Raw genomic sequence first — 22,026 nt, forward strand, 5'->3', positions numbered from 1 at the left:
CTGAGGATCTGGGTTCAAAACTATCCTGGACACAAAAGGTCCCATGAGACTATTATCTCCTACTCACCACTTAGCAACTTGAAGTGGAAGCCAGCACTGCTGACTCGTGCCTGTCATCCTAGCTACTCAGGAGGCAGAGAGCTGAGGATCACATTCCAAACCAGCCTGGGCAGGAAATTCCTTGAGATGGTTATCTCCAGTGAACCACCAGAAAGCCTGAAGGAGTGCTGTAGCTCAAGTGGTAGAGCTTGAGCTGAAGAGCTCAGAGACATCACCCAGGCCTGCCATGGGAGGTGGCACAAATGAAAGCTTCCTGTCAAAACACAGCACTGGGGAGAGAAAGACCTTGGGGTACAAAGAGACCTTTTTCTCCTGGACTTCAGAGCCCACCCACATTCATCCTCACCAATTGCCCCCAGATGAATTGTTACAAAGCTGTACAGGAGTGAGGCTTTTTGTCTGCCTGTTCCAACAATGAGGCAGACTTCCTCCAGCAGCCTGGGGTGCACAGAAACATTCAGGCTACACTGGGAACAGTGAGGGGAGCCCCGGCACATGCACTGTTTTGAAAGCCCTCTCTGTGCTATGAAATCATTCTATTCAAAGCAAATTTCCTAGCTGGGTGCTTTTCTTCATAGAGAATCTGGATGTTCACCAATAGAAATACATGCATTCATACACAGACACATGGAGTTACTGGCTCTTTTTTGAGTTGCAGGTCTTGAGGCTTGAACTGTGAACCTAGACATTTTCCCTGAGCTCTTTTTGCTCAAGGAAGCATTTTATTGTGCCTTAAACCATGATTACTCTAGGCTGGGGTGCAGCTTTTACACCCACAGATGATCCAGGGATCCTAGGACCCAAGTTCAACTCCCAGCACTGGTAAAAAAAAAAAATCAAACCAACACAAATTTAGGAGGAAAAAACCAGGAGGTTTTACATAACTGTTTTACCTTGTTTCCTTTGCACTGTGACCATCCTGGGTCTCAATGACTTGGCTTGAAAATTGAACGTGACCTTGCATGGCTGAAGGCTGGTGGGCTGTTAGTGAAGCTCAACTCACACACCTAGGCCCTGAGTTGGATTCTGGGACTTGCACCTACACACTGCTGAAGATCCTAGGAAAATTGTTCCATGTATAGGAACACTAATAGGATGTTTGAAATGTACTAATTGAATTACTGATTAGCTAGTCATTCTATAAGTTTGTATGCAATAAATACAGGTCATTGATTAATTTAATATTTATTAAGTCTTGTACTGTGATTAATTAATGGAGGCATAATTTTAGACCAAATAATTGGTAGTAGTAGAATATATAAAAGTAAAATATAGACATCACTTTATATAGAGTTATACACTAGAATCTACATAAATGTTTATCTGTCTCTGCATACATTTATGGATGCATATACATACGTAAATACACACATACACTGAAATCTACACATCTATGTGTTTATATAGTGGCCACTCCTAGGGCTTGATCTCAGGTCCTCAATGTTGCCCGATAACTTCACTTGCATCAGACTGGTGTGCTAATATTGACCCATTCATAAAGTGGGCCTTTTAGGCCCAGAGTTCAAACCACAGAACTGCCAAAAACTTAATCCTGATGGAAGAAGCCAATTGTCCCACTTGATTTCCTAATTGGTGAAAATCCGGGGTCTCAGGAATGATGTCTAATACACAGGCAAATTTATGTCCTATGTAATAGGATGTAAAAAATATTATATGTGTAATCATACTCACTAAAATATATAATAAATAAAACAAAATAAAATGAATAACTACACTAACTGCAATATGCAGTAAACATGTGTATGTAAATATAAATCATGTATTTAAAATGTATACGAGTGCTAGGACTTGAATTCAGGCTCTGGAGACAGGCCTGATTTTCTTGTCTTCCAGCATGATGACCTCCCCCTTCCCCCACAATGCTGCAGATTTACCCAGACCCTGAGTTCAAATCCCAGGCTTGGCAGAAAAAAATGGCATGAATTCCAAGCCAAGGAGCCTCAAAAAATATTTTAGATATTTTTAATGTATGTATGTATGCATATATGTATGTATGTATGTATGTATGTATGTATGTATGTATGTATGTATGTATGTATGTATGTATGTATATATGTATGCATTTTTATTTTGTCAAGCACAGGGCTTGAACTCAGGTCGCAGCAACTCTGCCTCAGCTTCAATCACTCTAGGCTAGGGTGCAGCCACTGGACCCACAGCCAAACCTGGGTTCCTAGGCCCCAAAGGCTGACAGAAAAAAAAAAAAAAAAACACTAGAAAAAAAAAAAACTCGGCAACTTGCATATGGCTGCAAGTTTTACATTTGTTTTCTTTGCAAGGTGACCTTCCTGGGTCTGAATGACACAGTTGAAAAGTGTTGGTAACCTAGCATTGCTGAAGGCTGGCGGGCTATCAGGGAAGCCATAGGCCAACATGGCAACATAGGCCCTGGGTGGGAAGCCCGGTCCTGACCCTTACCAATGGTGGGAGATCCTAAAAGTCTCGTTCCTATTCATAGGAATACTGATGGAAGGTTATGAATGTCAAGGTTAGAGTGATTTTAGGAGGCCAATGGAGTTTAATGAATATTTTTGGCACACTAAAAGAATACTATTAATTACATGGATGCAATTATTTTGGGACAGTGGTTGATTTAATTAATAATTCAATAAGGATGAAAACAATATTAATTACATGGAGGCATAATAAGTACCCAAGAATTGGTAGGAATGTAGCATATATAACTGAATATTGTATAGACATCTCTGGCACTCTATAAAGATCTATATTTATTTGTGCACTACCATCTACATGTTAATCTGTTCTTATTTTTCAAACCCTGGGGCTCGATCTCAGGTGAGGGAAACTACTTGTGGGCTCAATATGCACCAGGCTGGCATGCTGACACTCACCCATTCATGAATTGGGCCTTGTAGGCTGTGAGTTCAGATGCCAGCACTCACAAAAATTGAATCGTGGAGTAAGAAGCCCATGATGACACATGTTTTCCTTTTCTGTGGAAGTCCTGGATGTCAGATGTGAAGTTTCATACATAGGCAAATCTATATCCTCTGTAATAAATGTAATAAATATTCCATGTGTAATAACAGTCAATAAAATAAATGGCAAATAGATGAATGAAACAAAAAATTTAATGAATAGCTACACTAAGCACAATATTGAGTCAACAGATGGGGCTCTATTTCAGGGCCTGGAAACTGGCTAGGAGCTGAATTGGCTGCTGTGCTTACTATCACCCATTCATGAACTTCTAGACCCTGAATTTAGATCCCAGCACTGCCAAAAGTATAATCTTGGAGTGAGAAGCTAAGCATGACATGTTTTCTTTTTCTTTGAAAGTGCTCAGTGTCAGGTAGGATGTATAATTTGGATGCAAATCTATATGCTATGTAATAGGATGTCATAAATGTAATAAATGTCATAGGTGGAATAATTGTCACTACAATAAATGATAAAGGGTTGAATTAGTGAATCATTCTAGATTAAATTAGATGCAACAATTATAGGAAGTGTATTAAGTTTTATTAATATTTTATTAAGCATTACCAGAATAAAAATTACATGGAGACATAATTAAATATCGAATTATAGGTAGTGACACATGATGCATAATTTAATTATATAAGACATCTGTCTCATTCTATAAAATATGTAAATATATATGTGTATATGTACATATATGATAAACAATAATGGGATATTGAGTAATTATTAATTAATGCTTTATTAATTGTTCAACTGGGACGCATCATTAAATGGAGACATAATTTAATATCTAATAATTGGCAGTAATCCCTGCAACTACTGCTGCCTCCTTCTTGCCCTCATCGCTGGCCTGTCAGTGCCAAAAAAGGCCTCCAGGAGAACCCCTCCACCCCTGCACCAATGTGTCCTGTACTTCCAGTGACTCCTGGTGGGCAGTATGATCTACATGACCACAGAAGAGCATGAGGATATATGTTACACACAGACATGAAGAACTAGTATGATGGCTTGACCTTCATGGCCTCTGAAAATGGAGGTATGACCTGCATAAGTTTTGCTTCACTATGAATTTTCTATTTTCACACTGAACACCATATACTTTCCTTGTGATTCCTTTATTGGTTTTTGTCTTATTCTCTCAAAACAAGTCTATTATCATAGGCTGATACTATGTCTCTGGTGATGGCACCAGCAGATCCAAGTGGAAAGGGAAGTGGGACATAGAGTACCCATCCTTTCCAAAAGAGTCCACCACAGGTCAGAAGAACAAGTCTTAGGAGAGTGGGCACAGTTGATGCTTCCCTCTCTGAAGCATGGCTCAAGTTTGGAGAGGGATTTCAGGACATCTGAAATATTGAATTATTGAAATATTGAATTATCTCCAAGACCAAAGAAACAACCACATCTAGTAATTGAGCTCACAAGTATACCATGGAGATCCAGTGAAAATGATCAATCAGATGAAGATAGGACACTGTTTAAAATACAGAGAAACAATGGGATTGGCACTATTGGCAGGAACAATTTGTGTACAGAAAGAAGATAGGGCCAAGGGAGATGAACTGCAGTTGATTGACTAGAAAATGGACAGTGACAGAGAAGAAACCAGTAAAGGCAATGAATGTGAAGATGGAGAGGGTGCCATGGAAATTTCAGATGGTGCTTCTAGTGCAAGTAGTTATTCTTTGGCAAGTGATAGTAGGAAACCTGAGCTTCCTAAGGCAGGACCTGACTTTATTGCCTAGCTGGACTAAAAGTGAAGATCCTCCTGCCTCACATTCCGGAGTTCTAGGATAACAGTCATGCATTACCACATTCCTGTTTGAAACATTTAACTTTCATGTTAGATTATTTCTTTTTCACCTGTGGCCTTTATAAGCCTGATTTCGACATTTTTGGACCTTGGCGTGAACATTTGTCTGGATTATGAGGAAACAATAATTATTCCAACAGTTTCCCATATTGAAACACCCACTCCTTGGGTACTTGTCAACTCACTGTGTTCATCTGGCCTGTGTGGAGATTGTCCATTCTGCTCTGGTCCTTAAGAGGTCTGCAAGATTCTCAGCTGTGTACTAGAAGAACACAGAGATGGAGAGTTTTAGATAGCAATGAGAAAAAAGAAATTTACTTCACTGAAACTCTATTATTTGCCTTATTTTTGCCTGTCATATTTACCTTGCTCACAGTTTACATTCTTTTATGGTATAATGAAGTAATAACATTTATTTTCCTCAGCATTTAAGTTTAATTCTTTGTTTTCATTGAGACAAACTTCTAAGAAAGAACAACTAATCTCATGTTCATTTCCACAAATGGATGTTTTTATTTTCATATTCCCTTGTAAGACAATAATTCTTGGTGTGGCAAGTCAGGAAATAGAAATAGATTAAAATTTTAAACATGATACATTTATTTGTGATGTAGGTAAGCTTTGGAATTTTAGTCACTAAAATGTGTTTGACTACTACGTTTACTCTTGCCCACTCTGGTGAGAGCATCCTTAATTACTAAGTTATTAACAAGTGAATGGATTGCCAGACAAACTTTGAGAGTTTTTGTTTTCTTGGCAGACCATTAAACATTTCTTTAGAGGAAAAAATACCACACTATTTCTGCTCTTCATAGAGTCTACTATACTTCAGTTACTTCATCTGTAACTATTAGCATACAACTGAATGTATTTGCTTTTGGGTTTATTGGAACATTCTAGCAGCCACAAATAAGGGAAACCATGCAGCTTGTGTTCTCTGGGTCTGGATTACTTCCCATAATATAATTCTTTCCCAGTCTTTACACATTATTACAAATGGTAGTCTATCATGCTCTCTGACGGATGAGTGGGATTTCTCTCTGTTTGTGTGTGTGTGTGTGTGTGTGTGTGTGTGTGTGTGTGTGTGTGTGTTCATACATACATTTATATATGTATATATGTATATATGTACATATACACACATATATGTATATATATTTATATCTATATATACATATATGTATATAAAATGTGGTATACATGTATGTAACCTCATACATACATACATATATATATGTATGTATGTAACCTCATACATACATACATATATATATGTATGTATGTAACCTCATACATACATACATATATATATATATATATATATATATATATATATATATATATATATATATATATGTAACCTCATACATGTATACCACATTTTATTGATCCATTCACCATTTTAGGGTTTTCTGGGTACTGGAAAGTGAGAGACAGGAGCCTTATCCCTCTGTTTGTGGGAAGACATGAACTCTTGTAGCAACAGTCCTGAGCCTTGTTACCCTTTTTTATGGCCTGAAGTGGTAAAAGCTGATCGACAATTTGTTCACTTTTGCAATTCCTGGGGCCTGAACTCAGTGCCTGTGCACTGTCCCTAAGCATTTTTTGCTTAAAGCTAGCATACTAACACTTGAGCCACTGCAACACTTCCAGCTTTTTCTGGATATGTGGTTACTGAAGAATCAAACTCAGGGCTTCATGCATGCTAGGCAAGCACTCTACCACTAGGCCACCTTCCCAACCCAATATTTTATTTTTTAAAAAACTAACATGTAAAAGAAACAACTACATGAGCAACTGTATTACAGGAGGCAAGCTCCATGACTAGAACCATGACTTCCCTGGCCAGAAACCTGGGAGACCAGGCCTTTGCCACAAGTCTCCTGTGAGGTCAGCTTCCAACCACTGAGCATCATTTCATTGGCCTGAAAGGAAGGAGAGTGTTGAGATGTGAAACATGATGCAAGCAGACAGAGGAAGCCTCATCCCCCAATGTCAACAATGAGGATGGTTACTCACAAACCCCAGATCCTGTGGCACATGTGCTAGTAGACACTAATTATGAATTGTGTAGAGTCATGATCCAATAGGCAGATGGGTTGAGCTATTATGAGAAAGACATAACCTCATTCAGAATCATATGGACTCCAAAAATGTGAACTAGAAAAGGTCTACTTTGTGTTTGAGGTTATTGTTTTAACTTCCTTTATCTGCACTCTGTCCTCTAAAGTCAGCTCCCATGTGTGAACTCTTCATATGCAAGAAAATGAGCCATAAATAAGGCCAAGTAATTGTTAATCTTATGGAAGTGAGCCAGGCATAGAATGGCTGTCTGGGGTTTCTTTTCCTCTCTGAGTTGCAAAAAGTGACTTGTTCCTGAGACAGAGCCCATGTTCTAATGGCTGAGCTATTACTGCTGGATATCAAATTTCACCATGTGGATATAACTATAAGAGACAAAGCAGCCAGGACTTTGATGTTCCCAAAATTATTGCCATGCTGAGTGAGTCTGACACATGACTTCGAATGACTGCATGAAGGAAGTGAACATCCTTTTGTTTTTACATGTAATAGTGTATAAATCGATACATCACTTTACACTGACTTTAATTTTGTCCCAGGTTTTCATTTTGGTTTCGGAGGAAAGTGTCTGGATTTACCATTCCAACAACAGGCTCCCAGATGCTCATGCAGGGTGAGGAGGGGAGAATGGGTCGAAATGATGACTTCCTTCTGTGTTTCCCTGGCAGTGCTGAAAATCAGACCCAGAGCTTCTGGGCTTCAGGTAAACAAGCAGTGGGTAGAGTCTCCCTTCTCAAGAGATTAAATCTTCATGAAAATTGCCCACAGGACACTACAGTTTCCACTGCTTTTTTACTTCCACGCAGTGCACATAGCACACGAACTAATGCTGGAGGGCACAGGTATGGCTGACTCACCACCCTTCAAGAGAGGCAAGAAGGATGAACACAGTGGCAGGGGACCTGTTCCTCAGCAGAAAGCCTTGCAAGGTTCTGAACATCACCCTAAGTGAGGCTGGCATTTGAGCACAGTCTTGGACAGATCATAAGCATCTGAAGAGTGTGGAATGTTCTGCTAATCCACAGGTTGACTAAGCAGCCTGTCCTTGGGGGAAAAGGATCTACTATAAGTAAACATTTATCAGAAATCTCACTAAACCTTGTTCTTTATATTAAGTCAGTTCTTCAAGGCAGACAAGTGAGAGTGGATAAAGGAGAAGGGCCCTAGGACCACTGCATTTTCCCATCTTAGAGCATCATTTTCTTTCTCAACATATAGTAGGGAAGCCACAGCCTAGTCCTGCTAGCCAATAGAAGTATATTCTCAATAGTATATGCCAATATGTTCAGGTCCAGATAACTCAGTGATAGTGGTTCCACTCTGTTCTCTCAGTAACTTCTCTTTTTTGAGATAGGGTCTAATCTAAGTAGGACTTTGGGCTAAGCTACCTTTGTATGCAGATCATAGGCATGTACCACCATGCCTAGTCTCATTACTTCTTTTTGTTTTCTGCCCTTTGAAAGTCAGCCAATAGCTCTAACATCGTTCTCTTCCATTACATTCTATTCATGCCCTTATCTGGTTCTCTCCATCTGGTCTAACTGGAGCCATCTGTCTCTAGCCAGCACACTGTCATGGTGGTCCATCTTCCCAGCTAGCTCCATACACATCTGTTTTTTACTAGGGAGTCTTTCCTGACTTGTGCTTTTCACTTTTCCAAATGACTGGATGTGCAAGACAATAAAAGGAGTTCCTGAATTTTGCCAAGAGTGTGAATGACATGACTGATTCAAGGCTGTTAACCATTTTCTTTTCTTTTCTTTTCTTTCTTTCTTTTTTTTTTTTGGTCCGGTTGTAGGGCCTGAACTCTGGGCCTGGGCGCTGTCGCTCAGCTCTTCAGCTCAAGGCTAGTGCTCTACCATTTGAGCCACAGAGCCACTTCTGGCTTTTTTCTTTTTGCTTATGTGGTGCTGGGGAATCGAACCCAGGGCCTCATGCATGCAAGGCAAGCACTCTACCACTGAACCACCTTCCCAGCCCCCTGTTAACCATTTTCCACTTAAACACACAAGCAGTGGGCCAGGATTTGTGGCTCATACCTGTGATCTTAGCTAATAGGTAGGCTTAAATCTGGAGGATGGTGGCTCTGAGACCAGCCTAAGCAGAAAAGTCTTGAGATCCCACCTTCAAAATAATCGCAAAAGAAGGTCTGGAAGTATGGCTTACGGTGAGCATACAATATGAGCAAGAGCTGTCATAGTATAGGTCACCTTGTGCTGCTTGTAGCACAGGTCCTTTAGTCCCAGGTCTGTACTAATAACATCTCTTCAATTCCAACTTTGTGTATGTGTGTGTATGTGTACAACTTCACGTACTCATGCACTTGTTGTGTACACTGATAATATTAAGTTGCACGTGCTTATGTTGCAGAGACTTCAAACTAATTTTTATCTTTCCAAACACAATGAACCATCAAGAATTCTACCACTGTCAACATTCATTACAAAGATTCCACTTCCAAAATGCCATTTGGTTAGATGGTGTTTACCTATCCATATTTACTTAGTCTTTCCTCTAGTTGACCCTCATCCTCCCATACCATTGCACCTCCACACATTCCCCCAGATTATTGTTTACAATGATCTTAACATTTTCCTGGAAATAAGGATTCTTTAGTGGTAGAATTAGCATTTAATTGCTAGCAAGTCAGCTTCTTCAGTAATAACTCACAATGAGCTTAAAGATCTACCCTTAATCAGGTAGGGATAGGTGGACACAGCATAGTAAAATGGACAAAAAAGCATTTCAATGCCAGGTGGACCACTATGGGACCTGATGCGATACCATCATGTGCTAAACATGGACATCCCAGGTGAGGGCAGAATACTCTCTTGTACGTGTGGGACTCCTGGATATCAGGAAAGTAGGAGGCTGAGACCTGAGTCCAACCCTTACTCTTCTCAAATTGCTGGCAAAGTTTCAGAAAAACTCAGTAATCTGCCCAAGGAAGGTATGCTAGGCTACAGGTGAAGAAAGACAGGAGCCTAAAACGTGGCATGCAATTTCTGAGAATACACCTTCATACTTACTAAGAACTTATGAGCTTATAGAAATTGATTTGTTGTGGTCAGACAGTGTGGGTATGCAAGCCAAGGAGGGGACTGGCCACTTCCTTACAGTATCATCCTATAGTGACAAGAAGAGGAAAATAACCCCAAATGGGACTGCACTGGTCATCTACTTGATGTCAAAGTATTGGGGCTGAACAGTATTGAGTGTTAACCTGGACTGCTGGTCAGAGAGCTGGAAAAGTAGGGAGTAGGATGTGAAATGAATGATAAATAGAGGGATGGGTTGATGGAAAGAATTGTCAACTGCAACATCACATTCAGATCTACCAGAGATCTCTCATAAAGGGCCAGTACAGTCAACCATATGAACCCATTAGCACTGGTCATTCTTGTTTGCTAGCAATCACTTTCTGACTTATCAGACATACACACACACCCCAAATGGCCATGGTTTGGTGGACACAGAGGGCTAGAATATAAATGTCAGTAAATGCCTGACATGTTAGCAGAGAGTATCAAAGTTTAGCCACCCTGCATTGTTCATTCCCAAGATTCTCAGCCTGTTAGGTCCTTGTGGCAAACTCAGTGCTCCAATGGGAAGAGAAGCTGCCTCCAGGCCTCCCTTTCTTATCCTCCAGGTCTCAGAAGTCCCCAAAAGGCTGGTCTGGAGGTGTGGGGGAATAATGCAGGCAAAGCCCAAGTGTTGGAGACTCCAATTCATAGCAATGATAGGGTGCTGCAGAGCTCTGGATTGTGTTGTGCCTCCAAGGGAAGGAGGCACTGTTGGCACATGAGTGCATCAGGGCTTCCTGATCCTCCCTGCCCAACAGCAGCTGTTCTGGATTGAGCAGCACACTGGGATGGGGTATGAGGCACCCTGGGGACAAGTACCCACCAGTAGAGGGATGGATAGGGCAGGTAAATCTACAGAGAACAGTGCCAGTACTGGGCAGCTGTGCTCTTTTATCAACTTCTCCACATTTCAGTTTTCAAAAACAACTTAGACTTTAGAGTAAGTTTCAACCTAGGGAAAATTTACACAAGTGTGTTTCCCTCACTGCCCTAGCTCTCCCTTGATTCACATGTCATAAAACATGTTAATCAAAGTCAGAACATTTCCACTGAAGCCATAGTAGTCATTAAACACAAACCCCGTACCAACCTCAACATTGCCTCCTTCTGCCCTTCTCTCACTCAGGAGTCCATCTGGTCCTGCAGATCGTTGCTCTCCTCTCCTTTGAGGGGCCAAAGTTCCAACTAAACCTCCATCCTTGGCCATTGTGAGGGGTTCTGCTCAGCATTTGCTGTCTTGGTAAGCATAGATTGAGGGATGTCGATGGACTGTTCCTCTTTGGCAGGAGCCTACAGAGCAACAGATGCTGCAGCCATCTCAGTGAATCACACTGGGGCACCGAGGTCACCATGCTTAACCTTGTTCATGGTACTCGTGTTAGAACTCAGAGTATTGTACTTGCTAGGTAGGTGAGCTATATTCCTATTTTGTGCTGGTCATTTTTTAGTTATGGTCTTGCTTCCTATCCAGGTACATGCCTGGGCCTGGACTCACCTATTTTAAGCTTCCTGTTGTAGTGAAGTTGATATTAATTGATAGCTTAAGAGGAGATGTCACCCAGTTTTTGACTTGGGCTGGCCCTGAATAATGATCATCCAAATCTTAGCATCTTAAATAGTTAGGATTACACATGTGACTCCCAGCTCCAATGTGCCTTCCTTCTCAACCCTACCAATTCAGCAGTGACTGACAGCTTCCTCTCCTCAGTTACTCTTACCCTCTGGAATTTCAGAGAGGAGACACACATTTTCTTCTTCATTGTACTCTAATTGCTCCAAAGATTGCCTGAAATTGTACTATCTCCCCTCATTGTAGGCTCCCCAAGGAAGTGATACCCTTGGATACTGGATATTTCTACATGAGGAGGTAAACATAGCTGTGAACCCCAAAGGGAGATCCTGTTACTTCAGCTGTGGGCTGTCAGTTCCTTCTGCAACTCCCTCAGCTACAGTCATTTTCCATGACACAATTGTCTTCCTGCACTCCCCACACTGATGGGTACAAAGACAGCATCATGCCAATTGGCCAGGTCAAACTATGGGACACTCAGTGGTGGAGCTGGAGGAGTTGCACTTGTCCCCTATACAATCTGACATCCAGTCCCTCTCTTCAACAGAATTCAATCTTTGTGGATTCTCCTCTCTGCCAACACTCTCAGTCTGTCTCTAGAACTAAGGAACAAGGTATATGTAATTGAGAAAACACAAACACAATCTCTCATCATGAATGGACCAATTTAAATATTGAAAAAATGAACCACAAAATTATACTGAACCCCTCTCCCTGCTTCTTTTATTTGTGCAAGTTTGCTCCCTAATTGCTTTTGTGTGTTTGTTGGGGAAGGTGTGTGGGTACGGGTGCGGGGGATATTGTGTATAATAGGACTTGAACTCAGGGCCTTTGGCTCTTAACCTAGCTCTTTTTTGTTCAAAGCTGGCACTCTACCATTCCAGCCACTGATCCCTAGTGGCTTTTTCCAGGCTAATTGCAATAAGAATCTCTTGGGTTTCTCTGCCTACAATGGCTTCAAACTGCAATTCTGGTATCAGCCTCCCAAAAGGCTAGTGTGTGAGCCACTAGTGCATGGCATCCCACTGCCACTTTAAAAGGGCAGCTTTTAAAGTGAAGTAAAAGAAAATTCTTGATTGAAAACTGGGTATCAGTGTGATTTAGGTAAATCTGGAGGCTCCTCATGGGAGGAAAGGCCTTCTCCTGGGAAGTATTACAGCACTACATGAACCAAGTGGGTTTGATGAAATGTCCCCAGAGAACACACAAGATACCCTGAGTGAAACAACACCCAAAGCACAGGTTCTTAGGACATTGTCTAAAATAAGTTTTTAACCAAGGTGCTCACAGATGTGCCTCCCATATCCTTGGGAAAGATATCAGTAGAGCAGCCATCTGGATTCTGTCCTACGGGGGTACAAGGTGTTTGGAACCAAGCCTTTTCCTTGGTCCAAACCACATCACAAAGAGGCCATGTGGATGCTCCTAGTCCAATGGCTGGGCCTTTTACTGCTACAAAATTAGGCTTCTTAAACTGGATGAAAGTATTCACTAAGTTTCTAAAGTTAAAAAAGTACAGAGGGAACAAGTAAAAACATTGCATATGTGAGCAGATGACAAAAATCTATTCTAGATTGGAAGTTGCCAAGCAGAAACTATGCAAATCATAAAAATTAAGATTTCTTAAAAAGCCTCCTCCCAGAAAAGGTAGATTGTGGATCTACCTGCTGCAGATTGTAAAGGCTTACCTACAGCCTGGATATTACACAGGTGTCGCTGCTACCACCAGTTGTAGGTGACATAGCCAGAAGGGCTTTCATATTTACAGTGGCTCTTGGCCACTCTGACTATTGCATATAGCATTTCCAACTTTCTCTCTTTGAAGACCCAAGGATCATACTGACTTTAGGGAGTTCTTGTATCCAAGAAAAGGGAAAATTCAGAGTGAACTTGGCACTAAGATTGTCTGGTACTGACTGAAGGGTTATTGACTAAGGGATATAACCTGCCCCTGCAAGGAGACTTTACACATTGAATTGGAAACACGTATTTTCTAAGGTCTTATAAACTGGACTAAATTAACTTATGGACATGGAGATAAGCTAATTTAAGACATAAGGTTGGAAATAAAGATCAGCAAGCATCTCAATGCCTGTATCCCATTATGTGTTGTTGGATGCTACTGCCACAGGAAATTGGAGAGCAAAGCAGACATGGGAGAGGGAGGCCTTTGCAGGGGACAAGACCTTGCCATAAAACACAACCAATGCTGTGCTGGAGTTTGTTTTATAGGCTTTGTAGTTCCAGGGAGGTTGATGCTATACTATATAGGGAATCTGCTTCTTCCTCCCCACCATACAGCTGATTCTGTTTTCAGAGGTAGTCTCTTGTTCTGATTTCACAGAGTAGATCAAAGCATAAACTTATACCTACATACATATAAAGTGATTCTTTATAGGTAGTTTGAGCCTGACCTTTGAAGAATAACTAAAACTTTTCATATACAGAGTTCTAAGCCAGAGCTTGACTGACAACAGCTATTGAGGCACTTCCTACTAGTTCCTCATCCTCTGAATACTATCAAGATGGAATATAGTGCTGCATCTCCCCTCCCCCTCCCTTCCCCCCCCCACCCCTGTGCAAGTCCTGCAGTTGAATTCAGGGTCTTCTGCTTAGTTGGCTGGCACTTGAATACTTGAATCACACTTTCAGTCCTGTTTGTACTAATCATTGGAGGCTCAACTTTAACAGACTTTTCTAATTGATCTGGTCTTAACACAAATCCTCTGGATGTATCTCAGACTTTTGAGTAGCTAGAATTACAGATGTGAGTCACTGCTTCCAGCTAGATTATATTGTAAGGAGGGAGGTTGGGAGGTTTGTAAGGAACACAGGAGAACAGGGCTTGCAGATGCAGCAGATTCCAGCAACTGGTGTGAGGTGTAGTCCATTAGGTGAGGCCAACCTCATCTCAGCCTTGCCAATTGCCCCCAAGGTAAGTAATGTTTTGCATTATGCAAGAATTGATCCTTTAAAAGAATAAGCCACACTAATATCTAAGGTTTCTAAATGAGATGGCCCAAGGCATTATTCGAAAGCTCACAATGGAGTTTAACAATAAAGCTGTGGTACATGAAAACATAAGAATAAAAAAACTGTCCATGATTCCATGCTTCTCCCATGATATATTTGTACATACATAAAAAATTCTCATCTCAAGCCCAAAGAAACACAGGTCCCATGGTTTCCCTTATTTGCAATGACTAGTATATGTCTGAGACAAGCAGAAATGTTCAGAGGAGTTGATGTTAGGTGAAATGAATCCCAAGATAAGGACTCATATTTTTTCTTTCTTGCTATTGTTTTAAACATATTTATAAGATGATTGTTTTGTGGTTTTTTATGTCCCTCCTCCTCAGTATAATCCCTGTTTTCACTGTATTTGATGTTGCTATAATTTGTGGAGGGGAAGGGAAAAAACAAATTGTTTAAACAGGGATACAGGTGGACCCATTGCAACAATGAGATGTACAAGACGTTATGTCAAAAAATGAATTTTACAACTCTGGCATGGTATGGGGAGGGAGATGGGAAGGGATGGTAAGGGGAAACAAAGGAGGAGGGAACAATGCTTGATAAGAAATGTACTCATTTGGGCTGGGAAGGTGGCTCAGTGGTACAGAGATTGCCTTGCATGCATGAGGCTCTGGGTTTGATTCCTCAACACCACAGAAGCAGAAATAAAAAGCTGGAAGTGGTGCTGTGGCTCAAGTGGTTGAGCGCTAGCCTTGAGGTGAAGAGCTGAGGGACAGCGACCAGGCCCAGAGTTCAGGCCCATGACCGGACTCCCCACCCCCCAAAAAAAGAAATGTACTCATTACCTTGCTCGTGTAATTGTAACCCCTCTGTACTACATTTTCAAGATTAAAAAAAATTCTGGTTTCAAAGTCTTTGAGGAAAATCAATACCAGGATTTCAATAGGATTGATACATTGTTTTATAACTGGAATTTCAATTTTTGCCTGGAATGATAATAATGTCAAATAAAATTATGTCTCTATTTCAGAGGTCCATGCTAAATTCATCAGCAGCCCTGCTCAGAGGAAGGGTGCAATGATGATGTGTAAACTCATTTGTAAACATGAGTTGAACAGAAACTCAGTTTGTTAAAACAGCCACCCACCAAATCTTTGTAGAAATGACCTGTCAGGAGAGACCTCTCCAGTCCACAAAGCTGTATGATCATGAACTACAAAAATCCAGCGGCAGTGTGGCTAGTGGTAGGAGATCATGATGGACCTAAAGAGGAAATGTGTACAGTTTTGTTAAGTATACATGCGGTTGTGTTTGCTAGCCATTGGGCTTGAACATAGGGCCTGTGCACTGTCTCTGAGCCTCTTTGTGCTCAAGGCTAGTGTTCTACCAACTAAATCCCAACACCACTTCCAGCTTTTTCTTAGTAGTTTATTGGAGATAAGAGTCTCATGGACTTTCTTGTCTCAGCTGGCTTCAAACTGCAATCCTCAGATTTCATCCCCCTGAGTAGCTAGGATTACAGGCATGAACCAGCAGGCCCCTGGTTTTTATACTTATCTTTTAAAACTTAATATTAAAGCCCATAAACATTAATAGGTGTACAATGCAGCATACTCAATTTGTATTTGTTCCCACTGGATTATCTGTGAACTGAGTTAAAGGCTGTCTTAGATATGGAAGGGAAGGAAAGATTTTCCACAAAGTTAGTTTTTGAAGACATTATTATTCAATAGAATTCCTTCTGAGAAGACACTTGACAAGATCAGATATTAGGTCAAACCCTCAAGGAAGGGTGTAGGAATTGTCTGGGGAAACCAGGCAACAAAATTTGAATTAGGAGGTAGTGTGCTTCCTTCCTCAGCTTACTCAGCTTTATTATCTGAAGAAGAAAGGAATGAGTAGGAAGAGGTCAAGTTCTAGGGCCAGTTTACGGGTTTGTTCTCTCTCCAAATCCTGTAATATAGGAGTGCTGAGTAATAGCCTCTTCCTTTGGAAAGTCTGCACATTATCTCACTCTATCATGAGAGGAGACCTCACTTCTGTGGAGATAAGCTTGCTCTTGGGTCCTTCAGACACATAGTATGCAGACATCAAAAGTCCAATGCTATAAAGGGAACCCAAGATACTCAGTTTTATCAATGATGTAAGGGCCATTTGATGACAATGAATCTGCAAACTGGGTATCATCAATTCCAATAGTGGAAATAGCAGCCCTGGACAGTGGATGATGTAAGATGTTAATTGATCTCCATTATCACTTCCCTTTCCTTCCATTCTGAATATTTGCCACAATGAAGATCTTTGCCTCAAAAAGTTTAAGGAATTTGAGTCATGATACCACAGAAACAAGCAAAAATACAATACATAGAAATATTGTTTTGTGTTATGTCCCTCATAGGCATATAAAGTTAATTTAAATAAACTGAGTAAGAGAAAGGTTAAGTGAAACTGCTTTAAATAAGTAGTTTTTTCTGATTCTCCCATATTCCATTAAGCAAAATTATCGCTGATAAAAATACGTTTACTCAAAGCAGCAGCAATGCAGGTTTCACAGAAGCACAATGTTTCAGTTTCCTATAATATCAGCTGAGCCTTCTGTGGGATCTAGGAGAAGGACATGGCATAGGGAGGCTGGGAGAAGTAATAGGAGTGAGGATCTGATGAAAACAATCATCTAAAATCACCTAAAAGTGCATGAGATGAGGTTTCTACTTAAATATCTGTATCTATCTTTTCTCTTTCTCTAATCCCAGTACTACAAGCCTCAGCCACTGTCAAGGGCAGAGACTGGACACCTGAGGAGGGAGAAGACTGGAGAGCAGCAAGATTGGTAAGAAAAGCTCTAAGATACATAAGAGAGGACTCAGGTGGTCTCACAGAAGATGTACAAAGTCACCACTGAAGACAATGGTATGTGTGTGTGTTTGTGTGTATGTGTGTGCATATGTGTGTGTGTGTGTGTGTGTGTGTGTGTGTGTAAAAAGTGAGGCTTAAAGACATGCAACATATCCTGAACTATGATTTAACAATGAGCAGTGTCTACACTTTGATATGAGGTTCTGATAGTCTAGAGCAGAATTATGTCCACTGATGAAGGTTTATAATTTCAAGTCAAGTAAGAAGGCAATGCCTTCTAGCACCACATCTGAGAACTCAGAATAATAATGGGATTATAATATTTCAAACCATAGGTATGTTATTTTGGGGAATAACAGAGATGGGGGGGACTGAGATCCAAGGCTAGTCTAGGCAAAGTTTTAGCAAGCAGACCTTATCTCAACAAATTATTCTGGCTAGGTGGTTCATTCCTGAAATCCCAGCTCTGTGGGAGGTGTATGTGAGGGAAGAGCAAAGCCCAAAAATTACTTAAAATACTTAAAGCAAGATGGGGGCAGGAGGTGTGGTAGAATGCATGCCTAGCATGTATGAGGCTTTGAGTCCAATCAAACCATAATACTATTAAAACAACCCAACAGATGTAAGATGTGTTCATTAGCTGATTCAGCTTTTTTCCTCTCTACTAGAAATATTTAGAATTCGGGGAAGCATAGGAGAAGTGTACAGCACAAGTACCATGCAGCTGTACATTATCTATACAGCACTCTTAGCCAACATGCCGAGCACTTGCTGGGTTTCAGTTGTTGGCCTCTGATAAGCAGTCATTAATGTCAGACTCATAGAAAGAGCAGATGAGTTAATTGAGTCAATTGACTTAAATGACTGACATTGAAGCCTATGCAGGGCTGTGATCTTCAGTTCTAGTACTTGGAAAACTAACCCCAACCCCGATGCAAACACATTGGCTCTGCAAACCTGATTGCATCTGCCATCTTGGTGCCTTTTCTCTTTCTATCATCGGTGAGATGGTCTATGAAGTAAATTAAGTCCAGGCCACAATAGAAGATGCTGCCGGGTGCACTGAGATAGACCTGCTGTCATTGGCAGTGGCTGTTTTCAGGGCACTCAGGACTTCTTTTATCACCAGGAAGTCACCATAAGTTCCAATGATAAGGACCACTTTGGGTACAGACTACTATAAGCATTTTAAAGACCCCTCTGTATGGTATTTTCACAATAATAATCATAATAATAAAAAGAAAGCCTTTGTTTCTCTGAAGGTTACAAGAAATGGGTATTTCTGCAGTTTGAACAGCAGGTGGCACTTTAAACTACTTTACAAGTGAGTCCAGTCTGTTGTTTTTGTTATTGTTGTTGCTAATTTAGCTTAGGATAGAAACCTAAATGATATGGTGAGAGGGCAAAAAATCATTTAAAATGATCTTGGAAACATTAAAAAACCTCACCAGTGAAGAGATTGCAGTCTAAAAATGTACCAAAAATCAAGCCCTGAACTGCTTGTTCTGTATGAGTGTAGCTAGCACACAGACCTTCTGTAGGTAGCTTTCCTTGTCTGGAACAACCTACTCAAGCTGTGTACAAAGGAAAAGAAACAACACTAGAACTTAAAATTTGGAAATGCCCAGTGCAAGTTGAGATGTATGCATTTCCAGAGCCTTCCTAGCACTAGGGGCTTTTGAAAAACAATCTCTTCAACAACAATCTCCTTGGCCTTTGCAAGCTGCCTTTTCAGGTATTAGTCAATATGCATACATAGAAAGCCCCCTTGCTGTGTGCTCTGCCACAACACTAAGACCATCAGTGTTGTAGGATGATAGGGAAACTTTTCCCAGGACAGAATGCAGCCATTGTTATGTTTAGCAAACAATTAACCTGTCAAACTGGGCGCCAGTGGCCCTTGACTATAAACCCAGCTACTCAGGAGGCAGAGATCTGAGTATGCCAGTAAAAAACCAGCTTGGGAAGGATAGGCCTTGAGACACTTATCTCCAAGAAACCACCAGAAAACTGGAAGTGGCACTGTGGCTCAAGTGATAGAGAGCTATACTTGAGCTGAAGAACAGAGAGACAGCCCCTAGGCCTAGAGTTCAAGTCCCATGACCAACAAAATAAAGAAAAAGAAAGAAGGAAGGAAAAAAGAAAGAAAGAAAGAAAGAAAGAAAGAAAGAAAGAAAGAAAGAAAGAAAGAAAGAAAGAAAGAAAGAAAGAAACCTGTCATGATGAGAGATATGGCAAAGCTCAAGCCTTTGCAGATAAAGACATCCTGACCTGGGAGATGGCTCAAAAACAGAGGCACTGTTACCTTCTCCTGGTAAGAACCAAAGCTCCCACTGGAGCCCATACCATTAGAATAGAGCAGATGCCCAGCACATGCCTACAGCCCCAAGTCAGTGTGGCCAGAGTGATTAGCAGCCAAGCTTCCAAGTCCCCTTTGATTCCTGCCTCCTGGGCACATTGTGGGCCAGCTCAGAAGGAGGTTTCAGAAGAGCATAAAGAGCCATGAAGCAAAGCAGTCGTGTAGAAACGCAAAGCACAAGACTCTCACCTCTGGGATTCCAGAGTTATTCTCAGATTATTTTGTGGATAAGAAGATGTGAGTGAATCATCTTGCTTCCTGAAAAATATCTCTGTATAGGTAGGCACTCTTTGCCTCACACTGAAATGCAACCACTTGTCCAAAGGCTGGTCTCATCTGTGGCCAATAAATTTCCTTTTCCCAGCCATCACCCCTTTAACAGACATCTGTATGTTGGCTGATAGCACATCCATGAATGGAGATGTACCTGTGAAGGGTTTGAAACCATAGTGGTCCATAATGTCCTATCACCATTTCTCTCCCACTGTCATCTCAGAATTAGACCAGAAGCTGGTTGCAATCACAGCACATATCAACACAAGACTGTCAATACCAGAACCTTGTCAAAGTCTACTTTAAAGATACCTTTCAGTTTCAATCTATGTCTGACAGAGTATCTACCCCCTACTTTTTTGGTCTAGGATATGTGCAGCTATAAACTAGGAGACTTTTAGAGAATAAGATTAGAGAGAATGGGTCTCCTGGACAGGATCTGCTATAGGTATGACAAGTTGGAAGGAAAAAGGAAACAGCATAAGGAAATATCATTAACATGGCCAAAGTGGTCAAAAGACATCTCTCCAATGCAAGAATGTCTGTTCTTGTCAGGCCATGGCCTGGTATGGTGGTGCCACTTTACACTCTGGTCCCATTATAGTAACATAAATGTCATGGCTTCTTCCTTCCACGGCCTAGGCTGACTACCAGAGGTTAATTCTGCTTTCTAAAAGGGTACACACATCAAGGGGCTTTCTTCTTCCCCCCTACAAATATTCTACCAATGTTCCCTCATTTCACAACTCCTCATTGCCAATCTGGGTGCTGCTTTTCTATGAGTCCTAATGTATCCTCTCCTGAGCCTAACATTTGTTGCCTTTCCTCCTTTTGGTGCTGGGGACTGAACTGAGAGTCATGTGTTTGCCAGGGATGTACTCTACCACTGAGCTGCATCTTCACCTCTGAACTTTGTTTATCATACTTGTCAAGAACTCTATTAAGTATTTGATACAATTACTAAGGTACATGAGAATAAGGGAGATGCTACACTTAGCAATTGGACAAAAAATCACCTATCTATAGGAATCACCTCCACATTAGCTTGTGTGGCAATGAATGCAGAGCTCTGGCTAGGAGAAAACAAAAGTCATGCCTGAAAAATACATGGTGGTCTACTGGTAAAATTATCAACAGGAGTTTTCTAAGGAGTGAGGCATGAGTCATTAATTATGAACCAAGAACTACTTCTTCAAAAGTGTAAAGAAACAAGCCAAAGCCACCAGAAAAGACTCATGAAAAGACTCATAAATGAGTACTTAAGAGAAAACAATAATGTTCTTAGTCAAACACTGGTAGATAGGATGGGTGGTGCCTCCATCACAGCTTGGCCTCAATCCTTAACCCACTGAGGAATGAGAGTGCCTTGGCCAGGCCTGCCTTCAGTTCTGACCCAGCAACCTTAGAAGATTTGGGGTCATCCAACCTGGTCAGTTCTAGGACTAGAGTCCTAGGGGAGTCAACACTTACTCCCTAGGACTCCCACAATGGAAGCTATTTGCACTTTGATCTCCCTGGGGCAAGGACACAAAACCTCCTTCTAGTCATAGATCACTCTCTGGGACAGTTTTACTTTCTAATGAGTGAGACCAGCTTGGCTTAAAGATCTCTATCCCACCCCTCCCTACCCTACCCCAACCTCAGGCCTGGTAGAGGAAAACTTACGGAACTTACCATCTCCCAACTTTACTAGCAACAAGGGACTTGCACCTCACCCAGAAGTACCTTTTCCTTAGAGCTTTCTATAATTTGCCATATTCCCATAGCCCTGTTTCTGAAGAAAAAGGTGCTCTTACAGGATATTGGTGGCCATGGAGGAATGCTTGGCACAGACAACCTGCCTGGAGCCTCACTGAAAGAAGAGTGAAAGATTCTGGCAAAAAGAACCAGTGACTGATTTGGCCTCCAGTGAAAACAGAAGTGTTTACCTTTTTCCTGGCTATTGTAGGTTCTAAGCAATTGAGATTTCTGTTTCACTCACGTAAAG

The 22,026-nt window shown here is 41.1% G+C and overlaps 1 pseudogene; it reads right to left on the reverse strand.

Annotated features, from left to right (window-relative positions):
- Positions 1–5,030: 5,030 nt before the first annotated feature.
- LOC138831268 (chromodomain Y-like protein) lies at positions 5,031–20,185 on the reverse strand (annotated as a pseudogene).
- Between the last annotated feature and the right edge of the window lie 1,841 nt (positions 20,186–22,026).

Source organism: Dipodomys merriami, unplaced genomic scaffold (genome assembly GCF_024711535.1).
Source record: "Dipodomys merriami isolate MVZ:Mamm:240054 unplaced genomic scaffold, mDipMer1.0.p SCAF_190, whole genome shotgun sequence".
Lineage (NCBI taxonomy): Eukaryota > Metazoa > Chordata > Mammalia > Rodentia > Heteromyidae > Dipodomys > Dipodomys merriami.